Here is a 19,937-nt window from a genome sequence, read left to right as displayed (position 1 = left end):
GATCAAGTTAAAATATTTAGAAGAGATGAAACTTTTCAGTTGTGTAAACACTGAAAGTAAGTGGAAACCCTTTACTGAAATAGCTTTTGATGGCATTTGTTTGAAATATGCTTCATGACATACCTTAAGATAACATTTTTAATATATTTTTCAATCCCTCTTTTTTAACATTGAGTTTGATTTGAAAATGGGATGTCTCTGGCTTCCATTCTGTGAATTAATAAAAGGCTAAAAGCCAAGAGGATGACGTTGCATCATGCCAAACCACTTCATGGGAGGTGATGGAGTCATTGTCCCTGGAGGTTTTCAAGAAACGTGTAGATGTGGCATTGAGGGACATGGTTAGTGGGCATGGTGGTAGTGGGTCAATGGTTGGATTAGATGATCTTAGAGATCTTTTCCAACCTTAAGGATTCAACGATTCTGTGGTTTTATGACTCAGGTGGGATGCTGTGTCCCCTCCATACCTCTCGTTCCTTCTGTGTTGCCATTCCTTTGCACTGGAGATGGTGTCCTCATGTGTTAGCCAGTTCTGTAAACTTGCTATTGCTGCTGTTTGGGTAACGAAGCGTTAGATTTGTTTTTTATAACTGTTACAGGAAAAATAACAGCTCCTTTCCACCCTCTCCCCCCCAGAATAAAGGGTGATATAAAGTGAGAACTAAGCAAAAAGAGATTGTCATGAAACCTAAATTCACTTAAAAACATCTAGTTTAGACTGGCATCTTTAGAAGCTCATTCTCTGCTTTTACTGCAAGAACAGTGTTATACTGCTGTTTTATATCAGGAAGTACTGTAATAGCAGCTCTTCTGTCCTGGACAACTGTGTAGCTATAGGTTTTGTGTTTAAGTCGATGATTATTTTATCTTGATGTTTCCCTGAGTAAAACAAAGGGGTAGCTACTCCGAGAGGTTAATGCAGAGTGAATTACATGTTTGTAAAAGGCATTAAAAGCTGCAGCCACAGTAGCAGGGTTGCTTCTTGGCATTGGAAACAGCTGAGATGGAAATGGGATGGGAAGGGAAGCAGTTGAGAGGCTGCTGCATGTGTCCTGGAGGTATGCATGGCCACACGTTTGCACATGTGGGAAAGCTGACGGCCAGCCACAGATGTTGCAGAAACAAGGGGAAAAGGGGAAAAAAAAAAAAACAACTACAAAAAATAAAAAACCCAAACACCAAAAAGTCCCCATGTTTCCCAGCATCATAAAAATGGTTGTAAAAAACCTCTTTCCTCAACTGTAATGCATGAATAACATATGAGATGCCCAAGGGCTTTCTCCCAATGGGAGAATAGTAGTTTCCTCAGGATGTCCTGCTCTTGTGACGTGTCCATGTGGGATTAGAATGGCCTGGAAACGTCCTCTTCAAGCCAGGTGACCGCCATCTAAAGGTGCTGGGTTATATATATATCAGGGTTATTCTGGTCACCTAGTAGAGCTTGGAGCATCTCAACCCTGACAGTGGCCCCATGGCACTATCATGGGAGCAGGACATTGAACTATCATGATTACTGACACTGAACAGTTAATGTGGGGTCTTTATTAATTTCATTTGGTGTTTAGTCATGATTCTACAAAACCATGAAGGTTTTAATGTTTATCTGGGATGCACTGCTGAGGTGCAGGTCAGTATGGATCAGTTCCTCCCTCCTACGGATGTGTGGGGCCTCAGCCAGAGGTTTGATTTTGGTTTGATTCTTTGTCCCTTTTCTGCTGGCTGGGGTTGGTGCTGCTCTTGCCACCTTCTCTTCAGAAATCTCTCTCGGCTCAGCTTGCTTTTTTTAGCAACATGCTTTCATCATTTATTATACTAAAGGCACTCCTGCAATGGAGGAGGTTTTGGCTGTTATTTTTAACGGAATGTTTCATTGATCTGATTTACAGCATGAGCTGCTGGCTGCTGTACTAGAGGGAGAGTGGAGAGCCAAGCGTGGTGTGGGGCAGAGAAGGGGCAGTGTGGGAAGGTCCTAACTTACCTCCCTTGACAGAGCTAATGCATCATGGAGCTGCAGCCCAAAGGTGCCGTTTCACATCACTTTAAGCCAATATAAGTCAAGGCTTCTTTTTATTTTTTTTAAATGCTTCCATTGCCTTCACCTCCTGTTATTGCCAGTATTGGCGTCCATGTGTCTGTGTGGTGAGCCAATTCCATAGTCTGATTCATTCAAAATGAAACTCTACCAATAAAAAAAAGGGACTTGATGTTTGTCTAGATGAGATAAAGAAGGGTTTCAGTGTCTGAAGGGGGACTATAAGAAAAATGGGGACAGACTCTTTAGCAGGGTCTGTTATGATAGGACAAAGGGAAATGGTTTTATACTTAAAGAGGGGAGATTTAGATTGGATATGACTAGAAGAAAGTTTTTATGCTAAGCGTGGTGAGGCACTGGAACAGGTTGCTCAGAGAGGTGATGGATGCCCCGTTCATGGTGACATTCAAGGTCTGGCTGGGTGGGGCTCTGAGCACCCTGGTGGAGCTGTAAGTGTCCCTGTCTATTGCAGGGGAGTTGGACTAGATGGCCTTTAAGGGTCTCTTTCCAACTCAAACAACTCTGTGATCCTAAGATTTATAGCTCTGTGGGTTTTATTAATCTTGCCTCCATCCATAGCTGAAGAGGCTGAGTGTGAGCCATCAGAGCATGGCATGACCTTGGATAGTATGATGAGACCTTGGTTGACATGTGGAACCAAAGGTAGATTGTTCTGGGCAGTGCCATTGTCCGTGGTGTGGAGAGTGGAGTGTCCATTATTGATGCTTTGGTACACTGTGAATGCAAACCAGAACTAGGAGCACCTGAAACCTTCAATGACAGATCAGCATGTTCAGCTTGATTCTGACCAAGTGCATGAATAAAAGGAGAAGCCTGAGAAATGGGTTATTTTTCTACTTGGTGAACCAGAAAATTAAATACAAACACAGTGTGTGGGTCCAGGGTATGAAAGTGAGAACAAATGAGCACTGTTAGGTTGTTTTCAGAAGTGGAATTTATCTTTTGATAGTCTGAAGTCTCTCACTTCGTTTAAGGCTTTCTCCTGTTGGTGTCTTTATGCCTTTTCCACTTTAGTAGGTTGGCTGAGTTAATCACATCAGAGGGAAGAGTACAGATCGCTGATCTGGGCTTTTCTCCTCCACCCAACCATCAGTGAACTTGTTCATGAAGCACATAAGAGCTTAATATCTCAATGTCCTCAAGGAAAACAGAGGAAAATTTAGTGATTACCTATTTTTTGGGGGATCATTCAGCTGAACGGTTAGTGCATCCAGTCAACCAGTCAGTTAGTGTATAGGTCTAGGTTATTCATGTGTGCTGTTTGCTGCTTGTCTGGTACTTGGGAGGATATTTTGGAGAGGGAATTGAGAAATGGATGGAAATTCAAGCTGTGGAGGGAAAGCATCCATGGGTATATGTTGATACAGAACTGGAGAGTGGAGTCATCGTGGCAGAGGGAGTGTTGTAAGAGATGAGAGCAAGGATCTTGGAGTGATAGCATATCCTGATTTAGAGGTGACTTACAAGGATCACTGAGACCAATTCCTGGCTCCACACAAGACTAACCAAAATCTAAACCCTATGTCTAAGTGTGTTATCCAAATGTTTCTTGAACTCCAGCAGCTTGGGGTCATGCCCACCACCTTCTGGTGAAGAACCTTTCTGTAACACCTAGCCTGACCTTCCCCTGACACAACTTCATGCTGTGTCTCCTCAGTGTATCATTTGTCCTCCTCTGGACCCTTAACCAAAGAAATTATGATGCCAGAGAACCCAAATATGGAGAGTAGCTTCTCTGTGAGGCCATGGTGACTGTCATCATAGAATGGCTTAGGTTGGAGGGACATCAAAGATCATCTAGTTCCAACTCCCCTGCTATGGGCAGAGTTGTCAACCACTTGATCAGGCTGCCCAGGGTTGTTGTTGGATTTTAAGTTGCTTGGTGATAAGACTGTGTATGCGGGTGATCCAAGTTGGAAAATAAAGTGAGACTCAGCCTGCCCTCAGCATGCAACTCTCAGCTGGACTTGGAGCTGCCGAGGAAAGCAGTGAAGACATTGATGAGTGACACAGTGCTGTTTCTTGGCTGTCTGTTGATGACAGATGTAGACCTCCACTGTGTTCTTCCAACAAGAGCACATAAAGAATTTCTCATTTGCTTGAGAAACTGTGTTTTCATTAGATTCTGGTGTTCTGAAGGAAAGGAGTGAACTCTTTGATTATCTCCTGTAGTATTTACAGAAAGGCTGAGAGCTTAACCCAGCCAGCTCAGGGAGGCGATCCTCTCCGCTCTCTTGGAGGAACATCCTGACTGCTGGCACTTCTACATGCAAAGGAATGAGCCAGTTGGGAGAAAGGAGATGACTCAAAGTTGTTTCTCTGTCATAGTATGCATGGCTTTGGCAAGGAGGAGGCCTCTGTCACAACAGGTGTTACTATGGATGGCACCAGTGCAAGTCTCAGATGCTTCATCTCACGATCTTGTGAGCCTCTGAAGGTGACTGTGCTGACACATGTCTGAGGAGAGGATCTTGCATACTCTCTGCTTGTTCTTTTCCCTGAATGCCCAAATGATCTCCTTTCTCTTTTGAGATGTTATTTGTAAACTCTTCTGTTACCTTCTGCTGACTTCAATTTATTAGCGACTTTTCTTGCAGCCTGAATGCAGCATTCTTGGTATTGTGAAAAATAAATACTGTCTTAAATTATATTTCTCACCCTTTACCCATCTCAGTTTCATTTTGCAGAAAGGTTGTGCATTATCCCTTCCAGTTTGCTTCTTGAATTAAGAATGGTCATAACTAAATGCAACTCATGGAAACTTGAGAACATGCAATGCTTTGACTTGCTCAGTATGTGAAAAACAAGAACATTTTTTTTATTTTCTCTTCACCGATGCCTTGGATAGGCCTCTGCCCTCTGTTACTTACCTTTTCAGGAACTGTAGGCAAATATGCTCATGTTAGCTGATTTTTTCCCATCTGACAACTGGAAATGCCAATTTAGGGTCATTGCAATATTGCAGTAGTTGTGCATGCAATAACTGTGGTGGTAAATTGAGTTAAATCCAGCTGGCAACCAGTCACAAGTGATGCTCCCCAGTGGTCAGTATTGGATCCTGTCCTGTTTAATCTTTACTGATGATCTGAAATAGGGAATTGAGCATGCTTTCATTAAATTTGGAGATGACACCAAGCTGGGAGGAAGTAGTGACCTGCCTGGGGGTAGGATGGACCTTCAGAGGTATCTGGACAGGCTCAATAGCTGGGCTGAGGCAAGTGGGATGAAGTTCAACAAGATGGAGTGCCAGGTCCTGTGCTTCTCCTACGGCAACCCTAGGCAATGCTACAGTCTTGGAGCAGAGTGGCTGGAAGACTGTGTGGAAGAAGTGGACCTGGGGGTGTTGGTTGATGCTGGGCTAAACATGAGCCAGCAGTGTGCCCATGTGGCCAAGAGCACCATCCTCAGCACTGTTGAGGCTTCCCCTTGAGTAATGTGTTGAGTTTTGGAACCTTTTCTACAAGAAAGACACTGAGGCCCTGGATCATGTCCAGAGAAGGCCAGCAAAGCTGGTGAGGGGTCTGGAGCACAGGCCTTATGAGGAGCAGCCGAGGGAACTGGGATTGTTTAGTCTGGAGAAGAGGAGGCTCAGGGCAGACCTTGCAGTTCTCTGCAACTACCTTAAAGGAGATTGTGGTGAGATGGAGATCGGCCTCTTCTCTGCTGTAACTAGTGATAGAGCTAAAGGGAATGGCCTCAGGTTGCGCCAGTGGAGATTCAGGTTGGATGTTAGGAAACATTTATCCACTTGAAAGGGCAGACAGGCTCTAGAATGAGCTGCTCAGGGAAGTGGTTGAGTCACAGTCCCTGGAGGTGTTCAAAAAACAGTTACTTGTAGTACTGAGGGATGTGTTAGTGGGGACATGTTGGTGGTATGTGAATGGTTGGACTAGATCTCGGAGGTCTTTTCCAACCTTGGTGATTCTGTGATTCTGTGACTAGGTATGATTTGGTTAGAAGCTGAACTAGTGTGAACTGCCATGCATGTGTGCTTTTGTATTCTTCTGGAGTTATTTGCATCTCCATGAGATGACTTTTGATTGGAAAACATGCAGCTGTGTTGCTGTATTTCTCTTAGTAATCTCTGTCACTCCCTTAATTTTTACACTGACCTTTAGTAGAAGGGCTGTTGGGATCCAGCTGTGTTGGCAGTAACTAATTTTGCTCTGACTTGACTGCGAATAGGGCTGTGCGTTCAATGTCAGAATTACTGAAAATAAAAAGGCAAGTTTTTGCAATGGATCATTTAGGTTTAATTTTGGATTACAGTGGCATAATCTCTTAACTGGTTCAATTGAATTACGTATTTCATAGAACTATTAAGGTTGGAAAGACCACTAAGATCATCTAGTCCAGCCATCAACCCATCACCACCATCTATGTCATGAGCCTCAAAAGGAAGATTTCCATCTGCTCTCAGTTCTCCATCTTCTGAAGAGCAAAAGAGGCCTCATTTCCTGCAGATGTGTCTTCCACCTCCTGGAATTAATTTCATTATTAATTTCCCAATTTCCCAATTAGGCTGTAGCTGGCCAGTAAGAGCTTCATAATATAGGAGTGGCTGAAATAACCAAAGAATGGCACTAGTAGGTGGGAAAGTCAGCTTGAACCATTGATGAAGAACCACAGCCGTAATTCTTTCTGGTGATCATCCCCATGTTGCTGGGAAAGGCTGAGAAACTGGTATCCATTACTCCATGACCATGGGTGGCCATTTCTTTTGCAAATAATGGAAACTAAAGGATGAGCAACTGGAGGCGGTGCCATGGAACAAAGCAATAAAGACCTCTCTATATCTTTCTGATCTCCTACGACTTCTGCATCTCTTGTGAGGCTGCATCTCCTCAACTTTTGGTAGCCTATTTGTGGAAGTACTCGAGAACATACTCTCCTACGTATTCTCCCATCTGTCTCTTTTCCAAACTCACTGGCCTTGCTGTATACTTAAGAATAGACTTGCTTTCTGCATTATGCTGAGAAGGCAGCTAAGAATTTATTTTCTGACCCTCATGCATTTAGATGTTAATATTTTTAGTATCGTGGTTGTTTCTGAGTTGATTTGTAGTTTGTTTCCCCCCTACTCCCCCCTCTCAAATGTAGAGGGGAAAACACAATTAGTGTCTTCATCAAATGATAGTTCATGGTGTTCTGTTACCCAGACCAGGTTGTGCGAGAGCCCTTTTCATGATACTTAATTATCCTTCTACATTGCTTATAAAAAAAGACTTCTTCAAGGATGGATGAACTATGCTTGTGGTATTTATCTGTGTGCAGGAATTTACAGTCACTTGGCTTTTCTGACCCTGATAAAATAAGCATGTGAAAAAGCAGCTCAAAATATTACTTTCCCATTCACCTCCCAAAAATGAGAAATAAAGAAGAGGAGATGTGCTTCTTCATGAAAATGAGATTTCTATTTGTTTTATTAACTTCCCATGGTATCAGTGATTAGATGGGCTTTTTCTTCTTTTTGCCACTTACTCCATCTTAAATTTGCTGGCAGATGACTGGGGAAAGTCTTTTCTTTTAAAAGCAGTGCAAAAGCATCTTGAATGATCCTAAGATTGTAGGATATGGAAAAAGCTTCCATAAAAACATATCTCTTTAGGGTGTGTTTTATGTCTTGGAACAAATTCATCTGTGCAACTTTGACATGGACTAGCATCTGGCATTCTGAAGGCTTAATGGTGCCTTTAATTATAAGCAGTCTAGGTATTGGCTAGTGAAACATGGGGTTCGTTTAGCTCCAGAGTCTCTCGTTTGGATTGTGACCATTGTGCTCAGAAGAAGAGAAAGTAGAGCTCTGATAGGCAAATATGGTGACAATTTTTTCCCCAATTTCCTGATGGTTAACTATTAAGCCTGTCTTAAGCATCTGTGTTACAACTTAGTTATGGCAGTGTTGGCTGGTCTTGTAATCTGTTTCACCTTCCTTTGGGGGCTTATGTTCTTGGTCTTTACATCCTGTGTTACAGTTTAATTACTTAAAAAATGACACTTATCTCTTGAACATCGTGATTATTTTCCGTGGGAGAAAACTCATTTTTGTGGTATGTGGGAGGAAACAGTGTGGTTCTGTCTGCCCTAAACTTCCTTACTGAGGATTTCTTTGCTGTGCTTGGTGTCCCTTTTCTAAACTGAAGTCGTCTCTTTAGTGCGTCTCCTTCCTTCTCCTCCATCAGCATAGATGAGAAGTGATTTTGCTGCTCGTCTCTCCTCTTCACTTTTTTTATATCTCCTTCTCTATTAAAAAGAGCAAGCTCCTAATGAGACAGCACTGCTAATTTTACCTAATAACACTATAATAATCCCTCAATTATTCTTTTCTGTATATCCTGTTGCTTTCCAGAGAGTAGCAGCCTTGGGCAAAGTTACTGTTTAGGTGCCAGTTGTGACATTTAGTTCCTTTTTGTTAGCTTCAATTTCTGAAAGGAGTGCACATGTTGTAACACTTCCTCTCCATCGTGCATCACTTTGCATTTATTGAGCTTGGTGTTACTAATTCTTTGTAATATGAAAACAAATGTCACAAATGCTTTACTTAAGAGGAAAGAGTCAACTTGCATGTTCAAGCTGTTGGTTAATTGACGTTTGGAGCCTTGAATGCTGAAGTCATGACCTGAGAAAAGGCATTTGGGACTCCTGATGGAAGCATCCCTATCGTAGCCATGGGACCTGGAGTCTTCTGGAGCTTGTGCATCACCCCAGAGCTGTTTTCAGCTTGCTTCTCTGCTGCTTGCCATGCTTTATCCACATTAAAGAAACACAGTGAAAAGTTTTCGGCTGTTGGTGGTTCTAAAATAGAACCAGGAGAATTAGCAATGGTGGTGTCACAACATGGAGAGAAGACTTTTGCTGTTTTGAACAATATTTGTTACATTCTTCTGCAGAAAGCATCTCATTGGCACGATAATTCCCAAATATATGCAGGTGACTATCCCTGTATATTTGCTGATTAGAGTAGGAGGTCATTCCTGTGTTCCAACAGCAGGCAGTGGGCATGGCCAAATGACCAGACCTCAGCTGGAAGTTGTGACATCAGCCACTAAGGTATTATTTTCTACTTTCAAACAAACATGGTAATTTGAAGGATCCTCAGCGTTTCTTCATTGCCTTTCATCCTTTGATCTCAGAGCACTTTATTTATTCAGCCTCCTGGCAAATTTGCTTGGAAGGGAGGTATTGAGAGAGAATAATTTATAGGACTTTGTGGCACGATGCCATTTTGTTACGGTGTAATTGCGCTTGAAATATTCAGTAGAACATTGTTCTTGAGTTAATGGAGAAGATTGTTGTTGGGCTACATCCCTTGTGATTTTTTTTTTCTTGTTTTGTGAAGTCTTCTTGCTGCGTGTGAGATAAATAAATGATTATATCTACGTTCTTGATAGCTGCTATCAGAAGTGGTGAGCTTCAGTTAAAATATTTGTTGTTCTTTGTTTTCCCCAAATAAGGCTATTTGATTAGTTTGTCCTTACATTTTTTCCCCTTCTCTTTAAATAATCCTAAAACCTGGATACAAATTGTTTCCCTCCACGCACACACTGGAGAAAACATCTATTTCCATAAATAACAAAATGTTGCTGCATTTTATTTGTTATAGGAAGAAAAATAGCTAGTTGGAGGTGAGCAGTGGACTTCATGATAGAAAATGGTTCTTTTTCCCTTTTGTTTTTCTGTTGAATTTTTTGAGATGTGACTGGAAGACTATTTGTAGATGGATGGACAACAGAGAAAGGGGTGTGAGGGCATGAACTCTGTAGCCTACCAAAATGCAGACATATTCTGCTCATTTCCCCATCAAAGCAGATCTGAGAGAAGTGAATGATGTTAAGACAACTATTTTTGATGATTTTCAAAATCAGCCAGGAGGAATTAGATTGTCCTCCATACAGTTTAGGTAAAATAACGGTAAATCAAGGAAGCTTGAATGTCTCTTAAAGATTTTCAGCAGATGGTCATTTTTGAAAACAGTGAGCTTTGTGCTTGTTCAGAAATGTATGTACACTGCCTACTGCCCCATTACTGAATGGAGGAGCTCAGTTTTAGTTTGGTGGTGCTTCTTGTTCAGCACGGTGTTCCTCGTCCTAATTTCTGGGGAAGAATGTACTCTGTAGTCAAAGAGGGGTGATGAAATAGATCAAATGTTCCCATGTGGTAATTCTTATGCTTCAAAATTACGAGGAGCTTCTAATCAGTCTTCTGCAAGATGATCTTAATATCATGAAGGCTGGTAATGTGAATAGAGATTTCAAGGCTGACCTGATGCATCAATAGGGTAAGTTAAAATGATGAACATGATTGAGTTATTTGCTGCATCTGCTTTCAGGGCTTGATTGATCTGAATTTCAGCTGACAAGGCATTGATACCGCTGGGAAGGATGTCCCTGATCTTATTAATGGAGCACTGGAGAAGGAGGAGTGTTGGGAGCAGAGTGAGATGTGAAGGCTGGGCAGATGTTGATGGGCTGGCCCTGAAGCCTTGGTCTAATGGTGAGGTCTTTTGCGGTAATATGGTCTGCTTGTAGCAAAGTAGTTCAATTAATGTAATAATATGTCTTGGATGATGTGTTCCTGATAGCTGGTGTTGTAATTAGTACATCTCAGTCTCTGTTTATTTTTGATTTCATGATGTTATTGGACTCAGAATCGTTGCTGGTAAAGAATTTTCAGGAAAAAATATGGGGTGTGTGGACATTTAGACAAATGCTCATTTGCTGACAAAGCTTTCTTTTAGAGTTATTTGCATTTTCTGGCAAAATTTCTGTTGGCAAAGGATTCAGTGCTCCATGGCACAGTTTTTTTCTCATATCATAGAATCAGTAAGTTTGGAAAAGACCTCTAAGATCGTCTAGTCCAACCTTCCACCTACCACCAATATTGCCCTCTAAACCGTGTCCCTGAGTGCCACATCTATACACTTCTTGAAATCCAGACAATTGCCACATTCGTTTATCTGTGAAAGATAAGCAAGACCTCAGCTGGATCTGTTGAAGTTTCCCATCTCCAGCATCCCATTTGTGCATCTAAACAGTGGACTCAAACTGATTTCCCTTCTCATCTTTTAAGATTGCACCTGTGTATAACTTCCATCATGGTTTAAATTTAGACCAAAAGCTTTAGCATCACAGAAAATCATGGCTGTGAACTTGCCTGGAGGAGATCTTGCCTGCAGGCTCTTGGTATTTCTAAAGAAGCAGCATCTCAGTGGGTATGGCTGTGCTGAGTAGGTTAGAGGGTGTTGCCTAATATCTTTGTATCAATCTCGTACACACAGCTGTGTGGTATTCTGTTTTCATTGATTCCTAGCCATACACCAGGTTGTGTTCAGCACATCTTGGTTACCCTGCTTTCCATGTAAAGCTGATGCTCCGGTGAACTGAAGAATCTTGTGTCATCAGCCAGATTTCCTTCAGCCATATAGACAGCATATCAATAACGAACCTAGAAAATAAGATATATCCTTGTAGCTAAAGGGAGGGAAAAGTCTTTCCATGGTAGAAACTAGGTACTGACCTTTTTCTTGGCTAGTGTTGCTGCTGATGGCACTGTGATCTGATAGCCTTTGAAAATCATCTCCTTGATCTGATCAGGCCTTGTAGGTAATATCTAGGTCTTGAGTCTTCGTGAAGTGAAAAGGTTTATTTTTGTACAACTACAACAGTGTAGCATAGGGTTTTTTTAAAAAAAGTATGCATATATATATATATACATGCACACATAATACTGTTGTTTTTTCTTCATTGACGAGTTAAAGTAGCAACAGGGGAATTGCGTGAAATAGAGCAGCAGTAAATTAAATTTATTTTGCCATTTCCTAGCCATTATGGGCTCAGCTTAACCCCATCAGTTCCATCCTTTTTTCTGAATGAAGCACCTGAGCCCTGGACCCTGACGAGTGCGTTCTGCAGGAGAGTTAATTACTGCAGCTCGCTTGGGTAGAACTGAGAGAAACCATGGTGCTTTGGAGACAGAGAGACAAACATACCCTGAAAACTTTACAAACAGAAAGCCACAATGGATTTGGCTTTCTGGTTTATTGGTTCCACTGTAATTGGCTGTATTCCTGTAAAAATAGCATTTCTTGTTGTCAATTTGCAGTAGAAAAGGAGGTCCAGTTCTGGAGCAGAGCTCATTGGTAGTGTGTGAGAAACAGCCACAACAGTCAAACGGGGAATATGTAAATAACAGCGTTGTTTTTGATTTCCTTCTTTTTCACAATAACTTGTTTTCCCTAACAGCTATTGCCAGGTTTTACAATAGAGTGATAGAATGGCTTGGGTTGGGTGGGATCTTATAGATCATCTAGTTCCAATGCCCTTGCCTTGGGCAGGATTGCTAGCCACTACATCAGACTGCCCAGGAACTGGCCTTAAACGCCTCCAGGGATGGGGTGTCCTCAGCTTCTCTGGGCAGCGTGTTCCAGTGCCTCACCACCTTCTGAGGAAGAATTTCTTCTTAACATCTAACCTAAACCCTCCCCTCTTTCAGTTTAAATTCATTCCCCCTTGTCCTAAACCTATCTACCTGTGTAAAAATTTGTTCCCCCTCATGCTTGTAAGCTCTTTTCAAGTATTGGAAGATCACAGTGAAGTCTCCCTGGAGCCTTCTCTTCTCCAAGCTAAATAATCCCAACTCCCTCAGCCTTTCATCATGGGAGAGGTGCTCCAGCCATCTTCATGGCCCTCCTCTGGTCCTGCTCCAACAGCTCTGATGCATGTATGTTTTTAAGCACCTTACATTAATTATGGGAATTATGACATCCCATTAAGTCAAGTTGGATATTTGGAAAAATTTCCTCTCGGAAAAAGTGGTGGGCTGTTGGAGCAACCTGCTGAGGTAGGTGGTGGAATCACCGTCCCTGGAGGTGTTCAAGAAAAGAGTAGGTGTGACACTGAGTGACATGGATTAGTGAGTATGGTGGGGATGGTTTGATGGTTGGACTACATGATCCCAGTGTTTTTTTCCAACCTTAATGGTTCTGTAATTCTCTAAGTGATGATAAGTGTGTTAAGTGATGGTGAAGTTAGAAGTGGGAATGTGGAGCCCAGAAGTCCCTCCAGAATCAGGGTACAGCCTCAGTTTTTGCCTCTGTTTTCCCTTCTTTGTGCTGGGGACTGTTTGCTAGTCTTCACTTTATGTTTGTCATTGTTAATATATGGCATTCTCCTTTAAATAGTGCAGTTGTATATCTGTATTGACATAACCTCATATAGACATGTGCCGACAGAATAACAGCTTGTTTTCTCCCTAAGTATTCACCTCTATCCATATATCTCATCTACCAACTCTGCTTTGCTTAACCTGCAAAGAATTAAAGCACCTAACGGCTGGAAGCATTGACTACATGAATTAAGCCTTTTATAAATCTCTATTCAATAATCTTCAGTGCAGTGTGCAAAGGTAAATAGCTACTCCATCTCCCTCTCCTGTTCCTTCATGGCTATGTCCTTGTGTTAAGTCCTTGGTAAACCTCCTTATTGTATTTACCCTGTAAATCCTGCAGGTTGTAACAGGCTCCTAAATCTCACCATTTTATACAGAAAATATCTGCTATGTTTGCTTGTTTGCTGCTTTTAAGGGTGTCATTTGTATTTGACCAGATTTGTGCAACTCCCTGTATGTATACCTTATTTATTCTAAGAAGCTTGTCCCGTGCCAGGTAAGCCACTTGGGAAGGGATGCTTCATTTTTATGGCAAACTCAGGATTTAGATGCACCAAGTTTCCCGCAGCTGAATGCGCTGCTGTAAAGGCATTACAATAACTGTTCCTATTTTCTGCTCTTTGCTTATGCAGTGTGTGAGATCACTGCATCGTCTTTAACTTCTCCCACGTCTGAGCAAATACAGCAACTGGAGCTCAGCTGATGTGCGTCAACTTGCAGAGCTGAGGTTGCCTGATGGCATGCCCAAACCTCTACTTTTCTGCATCCACACTTCTACAACTTTCTAAATTATAGCCCCTTTTATTTTTTTCCATCTCTTTCCAGGACTGCAGCTTTTCTGGGGCTTTTCAAGAAAATTGTGAAATTCTTCCTACTCAGAAATCAGTGTCTGGTGCTGCAAAGGCCTTTTACAAATGCTGCGCAGTGCTGCTGCTGGGAACAGCCTCCCTTAGCAACCTTCAGCTTGAAAACTAAAATCAAATCACCCTTATGACAGTTTTATTATTAGATTGGCATGTGAACCCTTTGGAAGGAGTCTAGGTGGAAGAAAAAAAAGTTTTCCTATATTCCTAGGTTCTGTTTTCAATTGGTTTCTTTGGATTTTATCTTTTGTGATCCCCCCCCCCCCCCGATAGAATAAGTGCTAGGAAAGTGAAAGACACCATGTTGCTTCTTGTTCCTAGGGAGGCTGACTTATTACATAATCTTAATAGTGATAGGACAAGGGGGAGTGGCTTTTAGTTTAAAGACAAATTCAGGTTAGATATTAGGAAGAAATTCTTTACTTAGAGGATGCTGAGGTACTGGAAGAGTCTGCAAAGATAAGCTGCGGATGCTCCATCTCTGGAGGCGTTCAAGGCCAGTTTGGATGGGGACTTGGGAATCCTGTCTGGTGGGTGGCAGCCCTACCCACAGCCGGGGGTTGAAAGCAGATGATCTTGAAGGACCCTTCCTACCTACACCATTCTATGGTTCTGTGATTTTGTGATCGTTAAGGTCCCTTCCATCCTCAGCTGTTCTATGATTCTAGGTAAGGTGGAAGATCTCTGCCATGACGGATGATTATGGACATCAGCACAGCAACTCCAGGTCCTCCACCACAGCACAGGGATAAGACTGAACCGTTAATGGAAAGCCCTGCTGGTAGTGGAGCTGAGCTCAGGATGTGCTATTTTGACAATGATTTGTTCTTATTCTTATTTGTTTTTATTGCAGAAGTGGTGGGGATCTCTAAAAATCAGGGTCTTTTGTCCCTAACGACTGAACAAATGGGAAGCAAGAGCTTGAAGAGCTGTTACCTTCTGTCTTCTTAGCATATGGTAGCTAACAGGTGGTTTTTGAGGACATTAAGTTGGATAGTGCGTTGTACTGTACATGACATCCTGGGGCTTTTGCAAGCCATCCTTGCAAAGGATACAAGGAAGCAAGTGCTGTGCATGTGCTCATTCAAAAGAACTGGTTGGTAGGTCCAGGTCTACATAAATAAAATCATGGTGGGGCTGTGCAGTAACCTCTCTGCTCTTGCCATCTCTAAGGATACATTCAGATGGCAAACTGAGTATTTCATCGATTAGCTTATAATTTTGTCATTCTGAGCTCCATGGGGCTGGTGAGCTCAGCCCCACATGGGTCTGGATTTTGCTAGAGTAGTCTCTCCTGTTGGTTTCAAGGTGGATGTTAGCCTGGCCCTGAGTTATTAGCACTCAACAGTAATTAAGAATTTGCTGGCATGCCTGCTATTCCTGTTATCCAGACTGGTGTCACACCTCTGTGTTGATTATTGGGTTTGCTTCTTCAAAGCTTCCTTTGACCTTGGCCTTGGAGTATTGGAAGTTCTTCCAGTCTGGAAGTCCTGTAAAGTTTGGGGGTTCCTGAGAGCAACGGTGGAACTGGGCTAGGATGTACCAGCATGGGCACGCTACGTCACCATTTGGTGATGATGGAGAGTTTCTATCTTGGGCTCTTCATTTAGCTTGACTGTACTGATCTGATGGACTCTTCCTCCCCGCCAGGAAGCCACCAGCAAAATAGTTGCTTGCACCCTTCTTTCCACCCATTCTTTCCACCCACCTTCATGCACTTTTGGGACTCGCAGCTGCTGACTGCAAGGGTAAGAGACAAAATGCTTCAAGCTGTTGAAAATACCATCTTCTGTGATCTCCTTTTCTGTATTTCATTGGTGCAGAAGTAGTCGCATTGCATTCATGAGCTACCAAATCCATGGGAGGAGTAGCATCCATCCTGCTTGCTCTCTGAGCTCTGTATTTCTCCTCCCAGACTTTTCTGGAGAGGAAAACAAGCTTGATGAGTTATTTTTGGGTAGAGGAGAGGAAGCAGTTTTTGTGCTGAGTGCGAGCAAGATAACAGCCAGGCTCAAGCCCTGGGATAGCTGTGGTGATATTGAAGAGGTTTTGGAGCCCATGCATCTAAGGGGGATTTTGAAGCTGTGGCTCCATTGGAAGCTTTTCCAATAGGCTTTGCAAGTGCCTCAGTCTTCTTTAAATCCCCTAGCTTTCCAATCCTTTGCACTGTCTAGAGAAGCAGGGAGAAGTGACTCATTACACAGCCTACGAGGAAACTTTAATGAATAAATGCATTTAAAAAAAATAAAGAAGAAGAAAGAAGACAGTTCTGTCTGGGGCAGAGTGATGCTTATGCTGTCATGAACTCTGAAAGAAGTAGTTAGACTGTTTCTTTTTATTAGCTTTTAATTAATTGAGTTACAGGAAATGTTTTAGTGCGCACGTTGAGACTAATGGGTCTTTGCTGGGACTAGAGCTTCAGGGTTGTTTTTGTTTGTTTCTAATTCACTTGAATCCTCAAGAGCAAAATTTGCAAATCTCCCAGCTATTACCCCTTTCTTCCCCCCCCCCCTTCCCCCTCCCCCCTTTCAAACTTTTGAGAGAATGGCAGCATCCTTAGGGAGGAGGAGCAGATCTGTGCCCTGTGGTGCTTCCTTTGCATCCTTGGCACTAATTGAGACAAAACAGTGGTTTCAGAGACGCTTGTGGTGCCATAATGGTGAGTTAAAGCCCTTGCATGGCACATTGCAGAACTTTGTTGACGCTTTTCACTTTTGATTATAAAATAACCACATACACTCACAGTTTTTAAGAAATACACCTTATGCATCTCGTATCTTGCTTCAGTTCTGCTCAGGATCCCTGTGCTTTGTGCTCCTGAACAGGCAGGGATGGCAGTGTGTATTTGCATTTGAAGCAGTGGATTTTGCAGTACATAGAACAGCGGCATCAGTTGGCTGGGACTGTTCTGGTGGTCATAACTGAGAGTTGCACTGGGTTTAATTTAAAGGAGGGTTTTCATTTCAAAAATTCTCCTTAAATTTCCAGAGCTTGTTAGTGCTCTGCTTCTCCTCCATAAGCTCCGAGTCTCTTATCTTTGTTTAAATACAGGAAAGCAATGTTTTCAAAGGGAGGGAAGAGGGTGAGAAAGAAGTGTGGGTGCTCCTCTGAGATCGAGCCGATCCATTTTTATCTTGTTATATATCATTTTTACTTAATGCTGTTACATTATTTCAGCTGTGCTTGGTTTTTAGATTCGATGCAGATATGAAGTTGCTATAACAACATGATGATTCATATAATGCTAGCAACAATCTGCTGGGATTTATTTTTCTATCGTGACGACTTAGATGTTTTTGGTGGGGATTTCTGTCTATTTTCAGATAGGCTGTGCCATTAGCTCACTGTAGTGATTTGCTTTGGGTTACCTGCACTCCAGGTAGTCACACATGTAGCACAGCCAGAGATCTCAAAGCACTTTATGAAGTTCAGCACCTTTCTGGCAGATTTAGGTTAGGAAACAAAAGATCTGGGGCATGTAGCACTGGCTTGAGTCAGGTGTGCAGCTGTAGCTTCTGGTGCCTTGAACCTGTACTCAGGTTGTTCTCCATCTCATTCTGTCCTTGAGAAAACTACTGATAAACTGATTAGTTTTCAATTCCTGATCCATGTTGTTAAAAAATCAACAGTCACAAGCTAAAAGTTCCTGAATTTCTCCTGGAAAAACACTGTCATGCTCTTTGATACCACCTAAAGATGCTCTGAAACCTTACTGGGGATTTATGGAGTGGATCCAGAGGAATCAGCTAATAAATCTGTTTCTTGTTTTGGGTGTCATTTAATAGAAAATAAAAGCACAAAATTAGGAACGACTGATTTTTCTGTGGAAGATGGCCGATTATCCAGCAGTCTCTACTAAATGCCAGTTTTAAGCTGCCTTTCCTTTGCAGTGAGCAATTGCGACAGGGAGGTGTTTCAAGGTACCTCCAAAGATTTTGTCAGCTTCTGAGTTTGCATTTGAAATGTAAGCAATGGAAACAAATGCCTTTCACATCCTGAAGCCACTTGCTGAGAGCTATGTCATCTTCTCCCTCTTTTCTGCCCCAACTTTTAAGAATTTCAGATAACAAAGCTGGAAATGAAGCCGTGTGCCCCAGTGCCTTTCATGAAGATGTGGGTTTTTCCAGCTGCAAAGGTGAAGACAAAAGACTGAAATGTAAAACGAATCTAGAGTTAATTTAAAAAATAAGTCTGGATTTATTTATTTATTTATCATTGTTGTTGCTGATATTATCTGACGCTCTTGTAGAGCTGTATCAGGGCTTGATGCCTTTTGGGAAGGGGCTGTTCCTCCTTGGCAAAGTCTTCCAGCTCTTAACGATTCTGTGATTCTTGTGCAAGTCTGAACAAGGCTTGGAGGTGGTAATGTGCTTTTGGTCAGCCTTCCTGTTGAGCTGGAGTTTCTTCATCTTGCCCAGCAGCTGAAATGTAGTTGATCCTGTAAAAGATGGGAGCTTTCTGTCCTGCTTCATTGTGTTAAGTTGGGTTTGCGTGAAAGAGGGGATGTGGCATGGGAGACGATGCATTTCAACTGGGAGAGGATGTTGAACTCTGTATACATTTTTAAATTTATATGTGACATCAGAGGCATTAGAAGCATCAGAGAACCAACTCTGTAGATCTTGCTGCAATGAAGTGGTATCTTTGTCTTTGAGAGCTGTCTTCCCCTGGTCTGAAGCTCTGGATCCTGCTTGTGTTGCTGCCAGCTGTATCAAGGTGAGGAGAAATCATAACAGAGAGAACAGCCAATGCTGGAAATGTGCCGTGGGGGCTGGAATATGTGAACACCATCCAGCAGCAGTGTGGGACCTGCTGTATCAACGAGATCGAGTCATTTTGCAAAGAATTTTTACAGTTTTGTAGAAGGGTCATGTTGTGACACCTGGTGGTGCTGCTGTGGGAGGGCTTCCATAGCACAGTAAGAGGCTATTTTTGGATCATAGAATCATGAAGGCTGGAAAAGACCTCTAAGATCATCTAGTCCAACCATCAACCCCACCATGCCCACTAAACCATGTGCCCCAGTGCCATATCTCCATATTTCTTGAATACCTTCAGCGGTGGTGACTCCACCACCTCCCTGGGCAGGCTGTGCCAATACCTCACCACTCTTTCTGAGAAGAAATTTTTCCTAATACCCAACCTGAACCTCACCTGGCACAATTTAAAGCCATTACCTCTTGTATGGATCTGACCTCCTGCACCAGAAAAACGTCTTCTGGTGCCTCTGTGCATGATCCTTACTGATCTCCACTATGATTTGGGTGGGTGTTTTGGCACCACCCTAAGAATGCTGTGAAACTGAAACCAATGGAAAAAATACACCAGTAAATTATAAATTTTTCTAGAGTTGCATTCCAGAAGTTAAGAGCTCATGAAGCAAACGAGCCAATGTATAATACAAACTATTGTGCCATCACTAGGGAGTGTTGTCTTTACTTTTTTCCTAGGTATAATTTAATCTCCATCACATTGATGACTGAATGGAACACCAGTTCCATGCAGGAGATGTCAGGTTTCTCATTTCTCCTCCCACGGCGTCCTCTACACACATGATGAGGACCCTTGCATTTGGCATGGGGGCTCCTTGTATGCTCCATTGGATTTTGTGGTGGAATAGAGGAAAACATCCATTCATCACAGCCAGGACAGCCCTGCAGCTTAAATTCCTAGTTCTTGATCCTCATGCTTCTTTTCACTTTCCTATAGACGTGTCACAAAGAACTATGCTGGTGGGGTTAGCTTGATACTGGTGGCTCACCCAGCTGCAGTGGGATGCACATGTGCATTTTCATGATGGGGAGAAGATGATTCTCCCTCACAGTTATTGAATTCCTTTTCCCTTCTATAGGCTG

General features: G+C 42.4%; 1 protein-coding gene across 8 annotated transcripts in view; it reads left to right on the top strand.

Annotated features, from left to right (window-relative positions):
* Positions 1-19,937, top strand: part of TSNARE1 (t-SNARE domain containing 1) — a 478,612-nt gene that overhangs the window by 24,378 nt on the left and 434,297 nt on the right. Inside the window, exon 3 of one of the 8 annotated variants that reach the window (XM_021387365.1) lies at positions 10,383-10,546. The exons of the other annotated variants lie outside the window; for them this stretch is intronic. The gene's annotated coding sequence lies outside the window, so the exon portion shown is untranslated. The remainder of the gene's footprint in view (positions 1-10,382; positions 10,547-19,937) is intronic. 8 annotated transcript variants of the gene reach the window in all.

Source organism: Numida meleagris, chromosome 2, assembly GCF_002078875.1.
Source record: "Numida meleagris isolate 19003 breed g44 Domestic line chromosome 2, NumMel1.0, whole genome shotgun sequence".
NCBI lineage: Eukaryota > Metazoa > Chordata > Aves > Galliformes > Numididae > Numida > Numida meleagris.
Note: the sequence above shows the minus strand (reverse complement) of the source record. Positions and strands in the feature narration are given on the sequence as shown.